Here is a 20287-nt window from a genome sequence, read left to right on the forward strand (position 1 = left end):
GGGGATTTGCGGGCGGGGAGACACGCTATAGCTAGCAACTGCTAGTCCTGGTGGCTGAGGACGGCCAGAGGCTCCACGACGCCGTTCAGCTCACCGTTTGCATCTATTCTTCACACGGCGGTTGCTACTAAACGGGGTGACAGAGCGCGAGTATCGCAGAGGTGATAGGCACGTACGTTAACTCTCTCTGTTTTATTCCGACGCTCAGGGATCGACCAGGAAGCGGACTTGTTGCTCCTTGACGAAGACGAAACTCAGAGAATCAGGGCAGACCCAGTGATGCCAAAATCGTGGGCGCTGGGCGCTCGACGGTTCCCTCACTATGACCTACCGGCGTCCCCCACTTTGCTTCTATCGACGCGCACACAAGCTACGCGTCTCCTGTACGGGTGCGGTCCGCGTTACTCGTTGCTTTCAGGCAATGTTCCATGTTTCACGTTGCCAGAGGCGAAAGCTCGAGCAGAGGCACAGAGGAAGGCAAAATGAAACGCCGATCGCCGTCGCCGACGTGAACGGCGACTCACGACTAGGCGACACTTTTCAAATCCCAATACTGCAGATTTTAATTAACCCATAATTTTACATTATGACTTCACGATAAAGTAAAATACTACACATTATACATAGTCTGACACTTTCATTGCTAAGGGGTTACTACGTTCTTGGTGTCAAAAAATTGATGATTTTTGGGAATTTGTTAAGGAGGGAGTGAAATAAATCGAAAATGTTATTATTGTGTCTTATTTTCGGAACCTTTATTTAAATAAAAAAAGATTTTTCACAGACATTTTCCCTATTTTACCTCTATTTTCTGTAGCTGCAGTAATCTCTGTACCAAAAACGACGACTCCTAATCAGTACAATATTTGCCTATTAAAAAGGCACACACTAATAAAATATGGACGACGATGTTATAAAATGGTATTTTAACAATAGTCCATTGAGCTAAGATTTGGAATCTTGCAAAAATTATGAAAATTATGCTATTTTGTAGGAAAGAATCAATTTTTTCATTGAAATTTCAACTTTGAAATAGGAAGAAAAATATCGATAATGATAAATTGTAAAAACGCATTTAAAGCGCGCGGTGTCAACAGCGTTACATTTCCACGCAACCGCCTAAAACAAAAGAACGTTGATTTGAGCGGGAATAGATGCTACGCGCGTTAGTATTGACAATTAGTCATTTAAAGCCCGCGTCCGCGACACGTTCATCTCCGAGCGTAAACAGCGTGTGTAGCTTTTATATACAGGGTGTCCCAAAATTATGGTAAAAGCGGAAACATGCATATTCCTGGTGATAAAAGAATTCGAAAAGTCCTTTACCGTTTTGAGATCCGAGACTTCGTTTCCGAGATATAAGTAATTGAAGTTTGAGAAGTCGACTTCCGGGGCGCGCAGTTTAAATCCCAGACGTCGGTGCACGCGAGCGTGCTAGTTGACAGTACTACTCCACTTGTTTCGGACGTCCTTTTCACGTCATGTACCACTACTACTAAACTATCACTACACTAAACTATACACTACACTTTAAAGTAAATGTTCAAAAACGTCTCCTCCAGTTTCAATACACTGTCTCGCTCTTCTTATTAAGGAAAGGTGCACACGTTGCACAATTCTTTCTGCCCGCACTTCGGCAAACGCACTAATTATGCGATCGCGTAGCGTATTCTCCGAATCTATTTCGACCGCATAAACTTTTTGCTTAACGTACCCCCAAAGAAAAAAGTCAAGCGGGTTGAGATCAGGAGATCGCGGTGGCCAAGGGATCGATCCCGATCGTCCTATCCATCGTCCTTCAAACCGCTGATTTAAATATTGGCGGACTTGTTGACCGAAATGCGGTGGAGCTCCATCCTGCTGCAATAGCATTTGTTGCCTAACATTTAGGGGCGCATCCTCTAATAATGTAGGCAAATGGTTTTGTAGAAATTCTAAATATTCTGCTGCCGTTAATGATGGCGATAAGAAAAATGGCCCTATTATTTCTGTGCCTATAATTCCAGCCCATACATTTATTTTCCAACGGTATTGGAAGGAAAGGCTCCTGGTCGCAAAAGGGTTGACATAGCTCCACAGGTGCTCATTTCGCCTATTAAATGCACCGGATCTGGTGAAGGTGCTCTCGTCCGTCCATAAAATGTTATTCAACATTTCGGGATTTTCTTCGTAGGCACTGATTACCCATTGGCAGAAGAATAGCCTTGCCTGTAAATCGGTAGGCAATAATGCCTGTACCGTGTAAATATGGTACGATCGCTGACCGGAGTCCTTCAATATGCGATGTGCGGTAGAGTGTGGTACCCCAAACAATTGTTCTAATTGCCTGACGCTGGTACTTGGATTTTCTTCTACATAATCCAAAATCTGGTCTTCGGTGTCAGTGCCCCTGACAGTCCTAGTCCTCCCCGCACACGTGTGAGCCGGCGTGAATTGTCCCTCCTCACGTAAATTCCACACAACACGTGTCAATATTTTTCCAGAGACAGGTTCCCTATTCGGGTACCTGTCATTGTAGAGCCGCGCACCCGCCGAAATATTGTATTGCGACTCTACGTATGCGCAAAACATATCGAAATACTCCGCATTGGAGAACATTTTTGGCACTTACACACACTTAAACCGTCAATGAACTGACTTGAACACGCGTCTGCGATGTCGTGGTATTCCGTGAAATTCGGCGGCACAATCACGATCGATAGTAATGATTTTTTTCAACGTTTCTTTACTCGTGCCCTCTCATCCCTCCAACGTGACTTTTCGGGGTTTCCCTACGTTGAAATACTCGAATTTGATTTGTTAGTTGACACGAACGAGGGTGGGTCTTTCTTGGTCGGCTTTTTTAGTGGAGGTGGTAGCTGCAGAAAAATTTATGGAAGAAAAAAAAGGCATATTGGATTAGTAGAGGAGATGGTAACGAGTGTCTCGCAGATGTGGCTCTTTATGATTACAGGTATTGTCCTGTAAATTCGAATGAGGCATCGGTACTCAAGACCGAAGGTCTCGAGGGTCGTGCCGCGCTCACCTTTACTGACCTTTCGATACATTCGGAGGGATGAAATATGGAATTCCCTGTTGTAAAAAAGCGAGTTGGGAAAAACACATCAATTGTATTCTCATCTCTTTAATTATTTTGATGTCTGATATTCGGAGGATAATAGGATGAACAGAGAAATGATACGCATCAATAACTTATCTTAAATTTATATTTAAACGGCAAATTTTGAAACTTATCGATTTTATTTTTTATTTTTAAAAAAATTATACCTATTGAACTAGTAAGCGGATGGAGATGCGCTTTACGGTTCTTATAGAGAAGTTGAAGTTCGCAAAAAAAATTATTTCGATTACAAAGAATTGTTTTTTTAACTATTTTCTTTGCAATTATTTTAAACAGATGCAGGTTTGTAAGATGATGCACGATTTTAAAAATCTGAAAAATAAGGAGAATATAGTTTGTTCCTTCCCCTTCATGGACAAACTTTCAGAAATATGGACATTTCAAAATTGGCCCTGTGAAAATTGCCGAAAGTTGAGGCTGCGTAGAGTTGCACCGCCACGGCGGGCGCGTCGTCGCTGGCAACCTGGACGACTCCAGCGCACGAACGTGCGTTATTATTTGCTATCAAGGCGACTTCACCCAACACCCAGGCTGCCAGCGACGAATACAATTGATGTTTTTCCTTCGGCGCGGCGATGAGTTAATCTCTGCGAGACATCCGTTGACCACATGTTTGACGACTAAACATTTTTCCCAACTCGCTTTTTTACAACAGGGAATTCCATATTTCATCCCTCCGAATGTATCGAAAGGTCAGTAAAGGTGAGCGCGACACGACCCTCGAGACCTTCGGTCTTGAGTACCGATGCCCCATTCGAATTTACAGGACAATACCTGTAATCGTAAAGAGCCACATCTGCGAGACACTCGTTACCGTCTCCTCTACTAATCCAATATGCCTTTTTTTTCTTCCATAAATTTTTCTGCAGCTACCACCTCCACTAAAAAAGCCGACCAAGAAAGACCCACCCTCGTTCGTGTCAACTAACAAATCAAATTCGAGTATTTCAACGTAGGGAAACCCCGAAAAGTCGCGTTGGAGGGATGAGAGGGCACGAGTAAAGAAACGTTGAAAAAAATCATTACTATCGATCGTGATTGTGCCGCCGAATTTCACGGAATACCACGACATCGCGGACGCGTGTTCAAGTCAGTTCATTGACGGTTTAAGTGTGTGTAAGTGCCAAAAATGTTCTCCAATGCGGAGTATTTCGATATGTTTTGCGCATACGTAGAGTCGCAATACAATATTTCGGCGGGTGTGCGGCTCTACAATGACAGGTACCCGAATAGGGAACCTGTCTCTGGAAAAATATTGACACGTGTTGTGTGGAATTTACGTGAGGAGGGACAATTCACGCCGGCTCACACGTGTGCGGGGAGGACTAGGACTGTCAGGGGCACTGACACCGAAGACCAGATTTTGGATTATGTAGAAGAAAATCCAAGTACCAGCGTCAGGCAATTAGAACAATTGTTTGGGGTACCACACTCTACCGCACATCGCATATTGAAGGACTCCGGTCAGCGATCGTACCATATTTACACGGTACAGGCATTATTGCCTACCGATTTACAGGCAAGGCTATTCTTCTGCCAATGGGTAATCAGTGCCTACGAAGAAAATCCCGAAATGTTGAATAACATTTTATGGACGGACGAGAGCACCTTCACCAGATCCGGTGCATTTAATAGGCGAAATGAGCACCTGTGGAGCTATGTCAACCCTTTTGCGACCAGGAGCCTTTCCTTCCAATACCGTTGGAAAATAAATGTATGGGCTGGAATTATAGGCACAGAAATAATAGGGCCATTTTTCTTATCGCCATCATTAACGGCAGCAGAATATTTAGAATTTCTACAAAACCATTTGCCTACATTATTAGAGGATGCGCCCCTAAATGTTAGGCAACAAATGCTATTGCAGCAGGATGGAGCTCCACCGCATTTCGGTCAACAAGTCCGCCAATATTTAAATCAGCGGTTTGAAGGACGATGGATAGGACGATCGGGATCGATCCCTTGGCCACCGCGATCTCCTGATCTCAACCCGCTTGACTTTTTTCTTTGGGGGTACGTTAAGCAAAAAGTTTATGCGGTCGAAATAGATTCGGAGAATACGCTACGCGATCGCATAATTAGTGCGTTTGCCGAAGTGCGGGCAGAAAGAATTGTGCAACGTGTGCACCTTTCCTTAATAAGAAGAGCGAGACAGTGTATTGAAACTGGAGGAGACGTTTTTGAACATTTACTTTAAAGTGTAGTGTATAGTTTAGTGTAGTGATAGTTTAGTAGTAGTGGTACATGACGTGAAAAGGACGTCCGAAACAAGTGGAGTAGTACTGTCAACTAGCACGCTCGCGTGCACCGACGTCTGGGATTTAAACTGCGCGCCCCGGAAGTCGACTTCTCAAACTTCAATTACTTATATCTCGGAAACGAAGTCTCGGATCTCAAAACGGTAAAGGACTTTTCGATTTCTTTTATCACCAGGAATATGCATGTTTCCGCTTTTACCATAATTTTGGGACACCCTGTATAATAGAATAGTGTGAGTGCGCGTAAGTGGTTCCGGAGGACATTAGTCCTGAAGTATTGAATATATTAATATTCAACTAAAGAGGAATTGCAACTGCTTTAACGATGGATTCTGGACCAGCTAAAAGGTACGAAAAAAGATTCCAGCAACATTGGTTTGATGCTAACGACTCGTTAAAGGTTTGGTTGCAATCTGTTTCCACGGACGAGTCAAAATGCTTCTGCAAAGCCTGCAACAAAGTCTTCGATTGCGGGCTTTCAGAAATACGCAGGCACACGTTTACACAGCTGCATATTAAAAATATGCAGCAAATGTGTAGTAATAATACTGGAGGTATCGGTTCTACCACAACCGGAGAAGAACCGTTACCAACAAAAAACCAAACCGAGGAGTTCGTCGCGTCCTCTTCTTCATCGACACTCGATGAAAAAATAAAAATAGCGGACATAAAATATGCCGCTTTTTTCGCTGAACATAATGTTCCCCTTTCGGTCACGTCTGATTTTCTTCATCCCATGCAAGACATAGGCAAGGAGCCTAAAGTGTTACAAGGCATCAAAATCAGTCACAGTAAATGTAGCAAAGTTATTACCAATGTTTTAGGCGTTCGCGAAAGGGAACGCATTATTGACAATGTACGGCATACTAAATTTTCAGTTTACGAGGATGAAACCTTGGATTCGACAAACGATAAATGGCTCAACCTAGCAGTTAAGTATGTTGAACCATGTCGTTTGTCAATTAGAACCGAATTGTTACAATTAATTCATCTGGATGCCAGCGATTGTTCAGCAGAAAAGATTTTCAAATCTTTCGAAAATCAGTTGCTGAAAATTCAAATTCCTTTGCAAAATATCGCAGCCCTTAGTTGTGACAATGCTTCGGTAATTACGGGTAGATATTCTTCATTCAAGTCCAAGTTACTTGAAAAACATCCAAATGCCGTAACATTGCCATGTGTATGCCATTCTGTAGCATTGGCAGCAAGCACTGCTTATGCTACAATTCCCGACGAATGTGACAAATTGCTCCGAGGCGTCGTTTCTTACATAAACAGCAGCCCTAAACGAGCTGCTATTTTCCGTCAATTCCAGGAGAGCTTCGAGAAGTCTCCTGTAAAAGTTCTCAAATACTCTGATACACGTTGGCTCGCAAGGCACCAATGTGTTCACAGATTTTTATTTATCTGGGACGATTTAGTCCGATTTTTCTCGGAGCAAAAATTTTCTGAAAAGTCGAAAGTTGCTACAGAATTTCTGTCTTCTCTTAGCAGATATAACATTAAAGGGTATTTCTATTTTATGGAATTTACCCTCAATATTCTAAATTCTTTTAATGCCTCGTTCCAAAGACGCGAAACAATGATTCAGGAGTTACAGCCCTCTTCGGTCAGGTTACTCCTATTTTTTTTAAATAAATTTTTATGGCCGGCTCTTCTAAGGCACACTGATTTAATTAGACAGGTCGATTTTTCTTTACCGTGCAACCAAGTTTCACTCAATGAGGTGAATCTTGGTCCCGAGTGCACAGATTTTTTGGAAGAGGCAACTCAAAATGGAATGTCGGAAGTTGAGGTACGCTCCTTCCGCGAAAATTGCTTACGGTTTTACGTTACCGTAAGTAATGAAATTCGGAATCGTCTTCCTCATGACGATATTTTTCTTAAACAGTTGACTGTTTTTAAACTAGTCAATGCTTTGTTCAGCAGCGACAGAGTTTCCACTTTTGCTGATGTTGCTGCTGTTGCTCGACAATTCAGAGTTTCTAGTACCGATGAACTACAAAAAAGAATTGAACCTTTTGTATAACGGTACAACGCAAGCCCAAAAAGATGACTGGGCAAAAATGATATTAGACGACATGTGGACAGACATTTGCAAATTAGACACTCCCGAAAAAATATCTCTCTTTCCATACCTCAAATCTCTAGTAAACACAGTCAGATGTCTGCCCTACTCTAATGCAACTGCGGAACGAATATTTTCTATGCTGCCCGATGTTAAATAAAAAAAAAGATATAAAATAGGAGCCGATCTCCTAGATTCAATCTGTGTGGTGCGCACATTCTGAAAAGCTAGGCATGAGACTAGTCGCACCATGTCTGTCGATGACCGACATCTAGAGCTCATGTCAGGGCAGCATTTGTACAAAAATTTGACGCGTTTAGAGACCTTTAAACAGTTAACTCTAAACGCTGTCGAAAATAGATAATTCATCTTTCTCTGTGTACCATTGATGGACGGAATTCGAAGTTTTTAAACAGTTGCAATTCCCAGAAACATGGTCCTCCGTATCACAGATCTGTCACCTATCCTTTCATCAGAAAAATTTCAAAAAGGTAACTTATTACAATTATATTTATAATTTGTTTTAATGTATCAGCATTACAATTTTAATTGTGTTTGTTTTTTTTATGTATGAACCGCCCATTTGTCACATTGATAAACTGTGTTTTTCGATTTGACAAATGAGCGGTTTATTTCTAGTGCTACAAAGGAGAAAGGACTGAACAACGTGCACGAATCAGTTAAAGGAGTTTTAGGTAAATTACAGAATATTTAAAAAAAGTTTATTGTAACGTTAATATTTGTTACTATGTTATTGAAATTTTGATTATGATTTCAATTATTTATTTCTCTCTTCTTATAGGCGATTGAACAAGGTATAGTTTTCGGAGACACCAATATTCATTCTCAAATTAGGACTCCGGAACATTAAAAAAAAAAAAGATAAGTTTATAGTAACATTAATACTTTGTTCTATATTTTTATTGCACACAAGATTTTAATTGTGTATATTTTTTCTTTATATATATGTAGAGCAACAGAAGTGGTTTTGGCAACGTGTGTGAATCAGTTGAAGTTTTTAGTAATCCAAGGATTTTCCCTCGAAACTTGAACGTCAAATGATATAAAATTAAGAAAAAAAAAGGTAAGTTAATGGAAATGTAGTATTTTAGGTAAATTTGTTCAACTTATAATTCTGATTTTAGTTTATTTTTATCGTGAAGTCATAACATAAAATTATGAGTTCATTAAAATCTGCAGTATTGGGATTTGAAGAGTGTCGCCTAGTCGCAAGTCACCGTTCACGTTAGCGACCGACGACGACGACGGCGACGGCGATCGGTGATTCATTTTGTCTTCCTGTGTGCCTCTGCTCGAGCTTTCGCCTCTGGCGACGTGAAATATGGAACATTGCCTGAAAGCAACGAGTAACGCGGACCGCACACGTACAGGGGACGCGTAGCTTGTGTGCGCATCGATGGAAGCATAGTGGGGGACGCCGGTAGGTCATAGTGAGGGAACCGTCGAACGCCCAGCGCCCACGATTCTGGCATCACTGGGCAGACCCCAATTCCAAGAGCGCAAATCTCGTTGAATTGGCACCTTTTGACGAACTATGTGCTCTGTAGTACGTATATTACGTATTAAATCGAACGGAGCAACTCCCTAGTCGCATGGGACAGAAGTTCAGCTGTAATGCAAGTCGGATTTCAAGCGTCTGGCAATCAAACTACTTGAAATCGTGAAACTGGCTACGCGGATGATACTTGACGACCTGTCGAATGGACTGGTGCAAGACTGACTGCCGAAAAACGTCTGCTGCGAGTGCCGCGTGTATCTCCGCGAAACGCGAAGCACGCTAATTTTGCCGCTACGCGGCGCTCGCCAATTATCTTTTGCGCGTTTCTAATGTGATACGATTCACTCTCTCTCTCCGTCAGGCTCTGATGTCCCCACTCGACATCGGATCTGGAGTTTAAAACTGTTGCTCGACAATGCTCACCTTGTTTGAACTTCATTTGGAACGATTAAAAACGCGTCATACGACAATTTACCGTGTTTTGTTGTTAGGACAACGGAATCTCCAACCGGATGCGACCTTCGGTCGGTCACGTATGCCAACAGATCACGAATCTCGCGGACGAGCCAAATGCCCGTTATATAACCCGCTTTTTAAATATACAGTTTTCAATGTTTTAATACACAGTAAAATGACGTACAATCTGTAGGAACTACAAAAACATTGCTTCTTATTTTTTTTACTATGGCATTACTTTAATAAATCGGCATTTTAAAATTATTTTTCCTCGTTTTTTATTTTTAACAACTTGGATAATTAATTTAAAAATCTGAGAATATTCAGCAATATGTCTCACGATAGCTAGCGTGTCCCTGATTTTGTTCATATTTTTTCATCCAATAGTTTAGGAGAAATTGAGCATTGACGTAAACATTTTGAGTTTCTTGTACAAGCCTCGAGCACGCTGAATAGCAGACGCTCCGCGTAGCTTGTGCCCTGTCACTGGTCGGCCGAGAGCTCGCTATTCGCACTCTCTGATTGGTCCGGGTTTTTCGTTAATAACTCGTTAACAAAGCTTCAGAGGATATTTTTGCAAAGAAAAATGTTAGAATTACCCCATGTATCTCCCATTTTCGGCTCCCGCACTTAGTTTGGGACATCCTGTATACATTAATCATAATACGATCATGGCGTGATGCAGTTCAATTATCATTTGATATAGTTAAATCGTAGTTTCGTTGATTCGTATGGTTCATTGATTCGTCTACATGGTTCAATCATGGTTTCCTATAGATTCGTTGTCGTTCGATAATGATAGAATCATGGTTCAATATAATTCAATTGTGGTTCAATTGTGGTTAAGTATGGTACAATCATGGCTTGATGTGAATCGATTGTCATTCAATTGTGGTTTGATAATGTAAAGTCATGGTTTGATGTGGATCGATTATGGTTTAGTTAATGTTTTGATATGGTGCAATCATGTTTTAATACGGTTCAATCATTGCTTGATGTGGATCAATCTAATTACTGAATGCAGTATTAATTCCATGTAGTTATGATTGTGAATGCGGTTGTAGTTCATACATTAATTATAATACGATCAGCGCGCAATGTGGTTCAATTGCGATTTGAGATAGTTCAATCGTGGTTTGCTGGTTTATATGGTTTATTCATTCGTCTATATGGTTCAATCATGGTTTGATATAGATTGGTTGTAGTTCGATCATGGTTCGATATACAAGGGTATTCCCAGAAGTATCCGATCTAACAAAGAAAACAAAACATTTAGAAAAAATATCATTATTTCTCTACATAGTCTCACTTTAGCTCGATACACTTTTCTTAGCGATGTTCAGTAGCTTCGATACCTTGCTTATAGTAAGAACCGTCGAGCTCCTCAAAATAGCCATTAACCGGAGACTCTACCTCTCCATTGTTGGCAAATCTTTTACTACTGAGTCGTTTTTTCAAGTTTGGAAACAGACAGTAATTCGAGGGGGCCAAATCTGGCGAATAGGGTGCGTGAAGAAATATCGTCACGACGCTGTTTTTGTTCCACTGTAAGCACAGGCGGCATGAATCTTGCGCACAGCTTTGTCACGATAAGTTTTCAGTCAATATGCGATATACAGCACTTTTCGAAATGCCTACCTGGTTTGCTAGCACGCGCACTCTCAATTGACTGTCATTTAATACCATTTTGTGGATTTTCTTCACCATTTTTGACGTGGTCACCTCATTTGGTCGACCACTGCGATGTTCGTCTTGGCAGCTCGTACGGCGTCATTTAAACTCTGCCACTTTGTATTTTACTATTGTAAACAAAGGAATAGACTCTCCCAGAGCAGAATCTAGCTCCGCTTTGATATTAATAGGACTGAGACCTTTCAAATGAAAGTATTGCATCACATAACGATGACCATTTTTTTCCATGTTTACAAATTCATTGAGAACGTTCACTACTGATGGCTGCCAAACAAATACTGAACATCATAGCATCATAAAACTTCAAATTTAAGCTTTATAAGGTTGGTACTTGCTATCATATTCATTCTTTTCACACAACAATCGCCATTTCTACGTCAGGTCGGGTACTTCTGGGACTACCCGCATAATTCAATTGTGGTTCAATATGGTACAATCATAGTTTGATGTGGATCGATTATGGTTCACTTGTAGTTCAATTGTGGTTTTGATATAGTGCAATCACGGTTCAATATGGTTCAATCATGGATAGACATTCATCAATCATGAGACAGTGTGGATTGATTGATTATTCTCCAACATGGCCCAACTGATGTTTGATCACAATTTAAGTGCAGTTAAATAATGATACAGTTACTTAACACGTCTTGTGCTATATCGAGATATGTATCAAGGAAACCTGGTGATGTTGGAAATTTATTGACTGTATGTCAAGCGGTGTCGCTGCTGGAGAGAGATCACAACTTTTTCAACAATTTCGCTACTCCAAAACTTGAGCACGGAACGTGTTAATGTAGTATTAATACGATGCAGTTGTGATTGTGAATGTGTGGCCACGCCAATGCGTGGTCGCCGGTGGAAGCGAGGAAAAAGGTGACGTCTCAGTCGGGCGCCGGGTTCATTACAGCGAATGGAAAGAGTCAGTCAATCTCGGTTGGGAACAGTCTTTATTCACACCAGTGAAACGCGCGGTGTGAGGCCGAATGCCTTTTGTTCCTAGCACAGGGTACGAGCCGCTGCTCCATGCACGCGGTCAGCGAGAGTCGCGCTCCCCGGTTGATCGGTCGGTTGGGAGTCGTAGCTCCCCGGTTAAGCGGGCGTTGTCGGTTGGGAGCCGCTGCTCCGCTCGGTACGCGGTGTGGGCCGTATATCCCGACGATGGATTCGGCAGGTGTGAGGGAGCTGCTTCTCCACTCGGTTTTCACAGCTCGCAAGGGAAGAGGATCATCGGAATCGGAATCGGTTGGTGGCACTACAGGCCACGGTGGCTACGCAACTCGTTGACCTTAGCCGAGGGGCCCGTTGCCAGTATCCACCGGGCTACGCTATGGGTGGGACACGGAGACCCGAGGTTGGTCACGCGGAGAGAGAACTCTCCCGTCTCGGACTACGGTTTTACCACAGGGAGCGGTTACACCACCTCCAACGGTTCGTTAGGGGATTGTGGACAGTCGTTTACAAAAGAAAAGAGAGACAACCAGCGTGTGCACTTTTTGAGAATCGCACGTTATGTGCGTACACATTCGGTACCTGCAACGCTGTCCCCCTCGGTGCGGTTTGCACGCCTTAAATTTCCGCGGTGTCATAATTTTATTCGCGGGATCGTGGGATTCCGTAGTGGCCGCCTCGCGGCCACAGCGTGTGCTAGGTACGCCTGAAACGATCTCGAGTGGGGAGTTCGCGGCCTCCCTCTTACTTATTACAAATGTGGTTGTGGAGTTTAATGTTGTATAACAGTAAATTTGAATAATTTTTTATACTCACGTTTAGACTATCATCCACTTAATTTTATATAACATCAAATTTTTGATAATTTTTATATACATATTTACACTATCATTATCACTATCATTCTTCTTTCCAATCGATGTAATAATAATCCATCCCAAATAATCTTCTAAGCCCGCATACGCCATTATCTTACTCTTCTATTCACAACTCATGTACAGTTAACATTAATTGGTGGATACTACTTCTTCTGCAAGATTAAAATAAAAATGTTTGAAATAAGAAAGATTATGAAACATCTCATCATATAAATTCTCCCAGAATTGAAGAAATGTAGATGCTTATACATACCAAGCAGGCAAAGTGTTCAAACTTGTCAAAATCCAAAATTAATTTATCTTTTTGTACCAGATCGTGCGTCGTAGTATATAAACTGTTCACAGATAGAGCGTCTTACCTGTGAAATAAATTTCATAGAGTATGATTTCTCTTTAAAATAATATATTACAATATTTATTAACTGAAGAGTTGTACAAACTTGAAATACTTAACACTATTCTTAAAACTATATGAACTTCAGTCTTTTAACGAAAAAGATTCTTATTAGCATATGAATTAGTAATTGTCGTGAATTTCTATATCGACGGAATATTAATGATCTATAATTCGAGCAGATGGCAGTGATGATCAATGTCGATATGGATCAAGGAAAGGCCAAGGAGCTGGTTAAAGCTGCCTCGATTCCGAGGATCCAAGGAGCTGGTTAAAGCTGCCTCGGAGTGGTAATTAAGGAGCTGGTTAACACTTTTAGTGCCGGGCGAGTAAGAGGTGCCTATGCGAAGATAACCGGCCGAATTTCACGATTTTACTAGGGTTTGGAAAAAGGCTTACAAAAACCAAATGAAAAGCAATATTTAAATAATTCAAAAAGCAGTGTATTAAGGACGAAATCGAGAATAAAACAGTGACACTAATTTTTCTATATTCATTGAAAATTACATAAATAACAAAGGTATAAGTGATCATAATGAAAAGAAAAATTGAGTTCTCTCTTTCAAAACGTAATTGCACATACGAAGAGTCATCTTTTTATCATATTATAATTGCACAACAAACATAAAGAATAACTCCAAGGTATATGGTAGGCGCCGGACGGATTATCTCATCCGAAACAAGTAATTGTTATAGGTAATATAACATTGCTGAAACAAAATTATGTTATAGTAAATACATTTGTGATATAATTTTGCACATTCATTATAAAAAAATAAGTATTTATATCTAGATATTGTAAATGTGTAACATTTTGTTATTATAACTCACCCAAATAATTTATTTAGTATTCATGGCTACTAATGCACACACCATACAATCCTTTATTGCACCTAATGCAAATTGTGCGTGATTTTCGTTTTGGCCCATCATCCTTTCTACTGCACATCACGCAAACTGTTTCCAGTCTTCCTGGAAGCTATTTTACGCCTATGCATGGCGCATTTCTGGATGTTTCAGCCAATGGACTTTCGGGTGCTATCCTCTTTACTGTCATCCATTCTCTGGTTATCGACTGAATAATATCAGTTGTAAATTCAAGTTGTATTTTGGTTCTGCTTTCTGTATTTTGCTGATACAAGATGTAGGCATTCAACACCGTTCGAGAGAAAACGGCGAAAAGTACTTTTTTCGAATATTTCACAGTTCTTCTTTCGTCCAAATAGGAATACAGCATCATATCTGATGTGTCTATGCCTCCCATATGTTTATTATATTTATCTACAATTGCTAGTTTTTCGACCTGTTTCTATTCATTCCTTTTTCTAATTGTAATTGTTTTATTTTGAGTCTTTTCGTGTGCCGATAAGAGTAAAACATTCTTCTTTTGTGATTTTTTTTCCCGGTATGCTAATAATAATATTTCCTTATTTCGGGCGTACTTAGATGCGCCCTCTTGCAATGTCTGCTTGAGAAACGGTGGAATATATTTTCTATTACTTCGGATTGTGCCAGTAAAATATGTCTGCTTTTCAAACAAAGATTTTGCTAATGAGATGCTTGTAAAAAATTGTCGGCTACCACGTGATACCCTTTCATAAGATAGTTGCCGATATTCAATAATTTATGTACTACGACATAACTAAGACCGTTTTCTCTTATTTCTTCTTTATCTGATTGATGTGTGGCTCCTCTATAGCAAATAAATGATAAGTCATAATGGGTAACTGCATCAGTCAACATCCAAAATTTGATGCTCCATTTATGATGCTTTTATTTGGAAGATATTGGGTCAACGACGTTCTATATTTCGTGCCGAGTAACGATTCGTCAATACTCAAATGTTGATGAGGCGAATAATAATATCAGAATTTATAATTTGTGTGGGTAACAACTGGTTAAAATTTTGCTGTAAGGTCATATCCTGGACTATCACATGGTGCTAAATTTTCATTGCCTACGACATGGAAAAACCTGTAAATTAATTGAAACTTATTTAGGCTAAACATTTGGCCAAACCATGGAATGTGCTTATGGTTTGTTGACTAATAGCTGAAAAGTATCGGTCTACGTGTGATACCCATTTCTAAAAGAACGGCAATAAAAGCACTCATTTCTGACACTGTGGTTGTCTTCGACTCTGCTGCTCTGGATTCTGATGGTACATTGATTTTGTTGAGAAACTGTCTGGCATATCGGTTTGTTCCGCATCTGCTGCGACATTGGTCGCAAAAGCTTCGAATCGTCAGCTCCCCTTGTAGTACAAGTCAAGGATTTCAAGTTGCGGGTACAAAGGGTGCATTTTTTGAAATCGTTGCCGATATCAACAGACTGTCAACATAGTGGCTTAGCGGCCCGTAGTTCGAGACTACATCTTGACTAGTATTAAGGATGGTTCTAGTTCTAGGAATACTCGAATGTTTTTTTCTCTATACCCGACATGGAGTAGCGAGGTCATTGACACTCGTTCTGGGCTACTTGGTTTGTCGTGCGTCATTCGGGGGTGCCAGTTCCAATTATTGGCGGTGATAGAAACGGTCCGTAAACCTGAAAGAATTACGGACAAATATTCCAGCACAACTGTATATAATTTAGGAAAACAGAAGCAACTAGTTTTTCATTGTTTCTTTGCACTTTATACCAGTCATTATCTTCAACCTATTCAGAATCCGCAAGTGGCAAATCGTCGGTACCTACGACAACCCTTCGCAAATGCTTCAAAGGCGAAGTGTCGATAGAGTCAATCACAGTCAGTCAGAAGGGAATTCGAGAGCATGTGGAGAATTGTGGGACGATACATCTGCATTATGGCTCATCTTCCCTAGCTTATTCATGATATAACAATCATTCTCGTTCAGTCGAATTTGTCACCTCATGATACGGGGAGTGCGGTCTTTAATATTATATAGCCAATTCAATGGGCGGTGATTGTTTATCACAACTGATGGTTCTGATTACTCTAGAAGGGCTGTCTTAAATCAGGGATAAATTGGAAAGAACCTTTTTATTGTGTATGCAACTTGGACTCTAAATAATGCCAAAACACATTATTCCACTATAGATAAAGAGTTGTTGGCAATTATATGCGCTGTTGAGCATTTTTGTTCTTACGTAAGGATATCCATACAGATGGACAAAAATGCCCAACAGTATAATTGCCAACAACTCTTTATCTATAGTGGAATAATGTGTTTTAGCATTATTTAGAATCCGAGATGTATACACGATAAAAAGGTCCTTTCCAATTTGTCCTTTACTTAAGACAGCCCTTCTGGTGTAGTCAAATCTATCAGTTGTGACCAAGCACGGCAAGCCGAAATCTGGAAATTGAAGCAGGGACTCGGAATAGATGATATCGCATAGATTTCCAAAGGCATTCTATACAACATTACTCCAAACGAAATGAACTGCTTTAAAAAGCTCAGTTAAAGATTTTACAATTTTAGTCATTTGAGGTATAAGACACCGATAATAACCGACCAGACCCAGGAATTGTTTGATGTTCTTTTTTATCTTTAGAAGAGGAAATTCTTTTACCGTTCTGGGTTTTCCAGAAGCGGATTTTACTCCCTTAGCCACTATTAAATGACCCAGGTAAACAATTTCTCGACGAAGAAAATGATATTCCTCAGGCTGTAACGTAACTCCAGCATTCTATAAACGTGCCAGAAATCTCCTTACTTTGTGTAAGTGTTCTTCTATGGAGTTGGCATATACAACGATATTATTCATGTACACAAAAAGTTCAACCTGAGGTTCTGTAAATCTGACAAAATCTGACTCATACAACTCCGAAAAGTGGCCAAAGCGTTTTTGAGCCCAAACAGCATTTTACTAAATTGGTCGTAGCATTGGGAGTCGAGAAAGCAGTCTTCGCTTTAGATTTAGGGTCTACGAGTATCTGATGAAAGCTAGTAACCAAGTCAAGGGTGCTGAAATACTTTGTTTCTCCGGGCTGATCTTATATGTCGGTTATATTAGGAAGAGATGGGTGTCACTAATGGTGTTCTCGTTCAACTTGCTGTTGTAGCTCGTGTGAGTACACGTGCGCTTAGCAGTAGAAACCGCTGAGTTTGAATACCTCCGCGTCGAGGTAAGCGAATTCACAAAGAATCGGCGAAACGTGATGGCTTCGGCCACCCTCGTTTTGTCTCCCAAAGAACGCGGATCGTTGAAACGATCCAGGAGCGTGGTGCACTTTGGCATGGCCTGTCTAGCGAACCACATCGCAACAGTATCAGAGCTAATCAGTGTTTAAATAAAAAGTAGTCAAGTTCAAGGTAAGTTCCAAATTCTTTAACCTGGCCAAGGACCCCATAACATCCTATCGCCTTCTCATCTGATGGCAATCGGAGGTAGATCACGCTTGCTCTCACAAGCAAACGGGAGAGAGGCAACATTGCGATAATCTATAACCATACGCCAACGCGGGTTTCCCGTAGCACCTAGTTTTTTTTGCATCAACCAAACAGGTGAATTATAGAGTGTGGTGGTTAATTGAATTATATTATTTTCTAACAACAAACTGACTTTATTTCATCTTTGTGAATAGCTGGAATTTATATTGTTTGGTATTTATAGGTATTTCGTCTGTCGTTTTTATGGTATGTTTGAGAGCGTTGGTGGAGATCAATTTATGGGACGGAAGGTGAAACTGGTATGGGAATTCATTAATAATTTCTAACATGTGAGTTTTCTCAATCTCATTAAGCTCATTTAACTTTGGGTGTCTAATTATCTCGAGTAGTCTACAACAGTCAGTCTTTAATTGACCTAGATGTGGATCCCATATACATGCAGAATGTGGTGCAGGTGAATGTTTCAAGAATGGTTCTAATTCAATAGGAGGTATAATTCCGGTGACAGAATGTGGTGTAGAATTAATTCCTAAACTTTTTACAAACTCATTTGCTTGTGTAACCAAAGCTTTCCCTGTATAAGTACCGGAATCGGTTTTTAATTTTCTTGTAGATCCTGATTTTATTTCAGATCTTGTAAGGGAAAAGATTACAGAAGTTTTTCTACAAGGGGTTAAATTTAGTAGAGTTGATGAAAGAAAGAAAAATTCCTCGTCACTAAGTTAAAGATTTGAAGTCTCGCCAAATTTCAATATTGCATTCTGTTTTTCCAGGAATGGTATCTCTAAAATTTCAATATCGACGATAAGAAAATTACCGTTAGTCTTGCTCGATCTCTCGTCAAAGTAAGACGTGTTTGACAACACGAGCGCTCGAGACGTAGTTCGCGTACATAGATACCAAAACTCAGAGTAACATATATACGTACCGCAAGTAAAGTGGTGAAAAATTCAATAACGAGATACAGTTCGCTTTATCTCAAAAATGATTGGTGCATTTATCAAACATGAATGTTTCTGACGTCGGAGACATTCATCCTCAAAGTATTCAAGAAATGCTTCAAGCAACAGTAAATTAACAGAAAGTATCCTCCGCTAAAGTGGCCCAGCAAACAGTTTGCCCAAAAAGGGAACAAGCAATTGTTATTGACTCAGTGAAAGGCATCACAGTTAAAATGTATGCAGTCGCTATCGCAAAATTAATTGGTCCGCTAAATATATTATATATATCACGAATTTCTCGCGGAAGAGTACGTCTGTACCTAAGCTCTCAAGAAATAGCAGATAAACTTGTAGGTACACATAAGTACGTTAAACTAAACACACTCACACTTGAAATTAGATCACTAATTGCTAAAGTAAAACGGATTATACTCTCTAACGTGAATCCGGTAATTCCAAACAGTTTAATCGAAAGAAAGCTATCCGAATACAACGTTTCTCCCAAATCTCAAATCTCGTATATAGGAGCAGGATGGAACGAAGTAGGATTTACAGATATTCTGAATTTCAGAAGGTAAATGTATACAGAGCAAGAAGATATCTGTAAACTTCCAGAATCAATACAAATTGAGCACGAAACAATTGTTTACTGGATCTACATATCCGCGGAAAAACTTACTTGTTTTTTATGTAAAGAAGAAGAACACTTGGCCAAATACTGTAAGAATATCGAAAATAATACACAAATTGTTACTCCCACTAACATACAACTTGATAATACACAGGCATTGCAGTCAACAATAGAAAATCATTTAACAAAATATACGGAACAATTAAATAAATTTAAAAATCTGGTACCGAAAGAAACGACAGAAATTAACCTATTCAAAACTCAAACAACAAGTAGTACGAAACGTCCTTTATCCACTTCAACCCATACTGATGACGTTACTGGCACAGTAAGCAGTATTTCCGCAATGGAAAGTAATAAAGAAGAAACAGATTCCCTGGCACCTAAAAAAGGAAAAAAATACTAAACAACAAAAAAAAATAAAAATGCAGGAAGCTCCAATAGATATAAACCAAAAACTTGATCAAGTAAGATGTCATTTTGAATAAGAAGCTACAACTCCTCTCATTCTCAACATATACGTATAACTACACAAGATCAACAAAATTTCTATACGTCACAGCAAAGACATTCTCGTAACCAACTGGAAATACCATTCCGGAACGACAGTAGCATCAACAAGTATAAAGAAGAGTTGATCCGGATCTTGAAAGGTATCGATATTTTGTATGCGTAGAGTCATAGTTAAAAGAAGAAACCAAGATAGAATTTGCTGGATTTAATTGCTATCGTAAAGACTGTTACGTACGGAGAATATTTTCCGTCTACTCTCCCAAATATTCAAGTCTCTGCCTGTTAAGAGAAAACGCCCTAGCACTCTCGTTTTTTTCGTTATCTTAATGTAAACGCGACTCCGAGCAGCTGGGTAGCAACCACGACGCTGTACCAACCGTGAGAAATTTCCTTATATGGAAATTTCTAACGAACCCCCACTCATTTTTCGGCCTATATAAACTCAGAGATTTTAGCCCTAACGGGTTCAGAACAGTACCGTCACGTTGATAGTTAAGTTCGTCAGAGTTG

This window comes from Calliopsis andreniformis, chromosome 12, assembly GCF_051401765.1.
Source record: "Calliopsis andreniformis isolate RMS-2024a chromosome 12, iyCalAndr_principal, whole genome shotgun sequence".
NCBI classification, from domain to species: domain Eukaryota; kingdom Metazoa; phylum Arthropoda; class Insecta; order Hymenoptera; family Andrenidae; genus Calliopsis; species Calliopsis andreniformis.